At 38.8% G+C, this 2,137-nt stretch overlaps 1 protein-coding gene across 1 annotated transcript in view; it reads right to left on the bottom strand.

Moving 5' to 3' along the window:
• Nucleotides 1-2,137, bottom strand: part of si:ch211-250c4.3 (uncharacterized) — a gene marked incomplete at its 5' end in the record, with an annotated part of 25,996 nt that overhangs the window by 15,366 nt on the left and 8,493 nt on the right.

Raw genomic sequence — 2,137 nt, 5'->3', positions numbered from 1 at the left:
ATATATATATATATATATATATGCATTCTTAGTATCATCTCTACTCTTAAAAGTAGCACTGATGGATTTAAGAGAGAGAGATCAATTTTTAAGGCTGGAAGTTGGATTATTGAAGTGGCTAACAGGCTACTCACATGATTTAATTAACGTGTTTCACTCTTTTTTATTATTTGTCACATATTTGCAAACACATTGACTGAAGAACTGCTAAAGTTAACCAAAAACAAACAAAAAAATCTCATGTTAGCTTTGGTTAAAGCTTCAAAGAGCTGCTGCAGAAGGACCAAAGAGCCCTCGGTTGCAGACCCCTGGTACAGTACATCTGAATTCACTCTGAAAGTATAAAGCTTTGTTACATAATCAGTTTTTGCTGTAAATGTGATTTTGGTGTCATAATCTGAACAAGGAGCGGCAAAATGTTTTCTGTTCTCTGGCTCCCCACTGACATTGGTTCACATGACCACAAAGGGAAAAAAATGGAAGAACATCATTAGAATTTTCTCTGTGTGTTATTTTATGTATTTTATATGTTTAAACCAATCAGCTTCAGAAGTGGACTATGAATCAATTTAAATGTCCTGATTTGATTTTTTTCGTCTATCATTTTTATTACTTGTTTGAGCAAAAGCGGAGAACAAGAAGGAAAAAGAAAATGTAGTTAAAATCATTTCAGTGGCTGTTTTTGCCTTATAAWTTTAAGGCACAGACACTTGTATGTTTCAGTAAATGAAGAGGAAATTTTGAGCAAACATTTATCCGATTGTCAGCATTCCTAAAGCRACCCAACAAAAGCAGGATGTGATCTCAGGCCTTGGTCCCCTCCCCCTCTGTTTTCCATGTTTCTGACACTAAATGTCCCACATGGCAGTGATGGAAACCCTGGAAAAAACAATGGTCTAACAGGCTGGAGGGCTGACATCACTTATTTCCTCTGGCTGACAAATGCTCTGTTAATCATAAAGACTCTTAAACATGACCTCTGTTATACTTTAAAATGTCAGAATTYAAGCCTGGAGACAAAGGTGCCCTTGTAAAGATCTTATCAGGATATATAATCCATAGTCTGGGCTAAGCTTTACGAGACAAGCTGACATCCTTCACAGCAGAATAAATTGTCTTGTTGATGTCAATTTCCAGGTTCTATATGGTTGAGGTGGGTGTCAAACACATTTTCCTATTCCTCACTCCATTTAGAGTCAAAACTTTCCATTTCTAAGTTGGAAAAATCAAATCACAAACTACAATAATGACTTGAAAGATCAGAGTTTTTTCAAAAGCCCTGATCTGAAAATCTAAAACGGTTTCTGTACTTATAAGGCAGTGTTAGCTGCAGTAATTATCAATCTAGGTGTGATTGTGTCAATGTCCGTCCATATGTCTGTCCATCCATCCATCCATCCATCCATCCATCCATCCATCCATCCATCCATCCATCCATCCATCCATACTCACATCCTACTGGTGCCCAGGTGCAGAAGTCACTGTGTGARGGGTGGGGTACACCCTCAACAGGTGGCATTTCCATCATGGCTCATATCAATGGATCTAAAATCATTTGTGCAGATCATTCAAGTGAACACATATCAAATGCTGTGCAACACTTTGCTTTTAGCTTGTATCGCTAACAAGAACTATCCTGGTTATTAAGCTCAACARTTAGCCATTTCTGCTATTTTTATGTTTATTTACTTGCAACTTGAGCRCAGTTAAGTTGGGTGTAACTTTATTTAGAGTTTCAACTTCCAACATGAATTAAACACAGCATTAAGCTACAGACAAATTGTTAATTGCTGCCTAATTATGATAAGGAAGGGTATTCCTTCCGGGAGATGATGCTCACTTCYTTTCTGGCTGTCATGAGGAGGAAGTGTGTGAGCAAGAGGTTTGGCGGTTCATAATCAGAAGAGCCATTAGGGGCTGGCAGGCAATGATCTTATCTACGACTCAGCCGAGACCACTCCGCTGCTGGGAAGAGAGAGTGGGAACAGGAAAGTGTAACCTCTTTTGCGTGTGCAAGCCCATTTTGAAATGAGTAATCACATGTAAACAAACACACACACACACACACACACACACACACACACACACACACACACACCAATGCACAACACGTTCAGGTACAAATGCATGCGCTGAC

The sequence above is a fragment of the Austrofundulus limnaeus genome, unplaced genomic scaffold (genome assembly GCF_001266775.1).
Source record: "Austrofundulus limnaeus strain Quisiro unplaced genomic scaffold, Austrofundulus_limnaeus-1.0 Scaffold0, whole genome shotgun sequence".
Taxonomy (NCBI): domain Eukaryota; kingdom Metazoa; phylum Chordata; class Actinopteri; order Cyprinodontiformes; family Rivulidae; genus Austrofundulus; species Austrofundulus limnaeus.
Note: the sequence above shows the minus strand (reverse complement) of the source record. Positions and strands in the feature narration are given on the sequence as shown.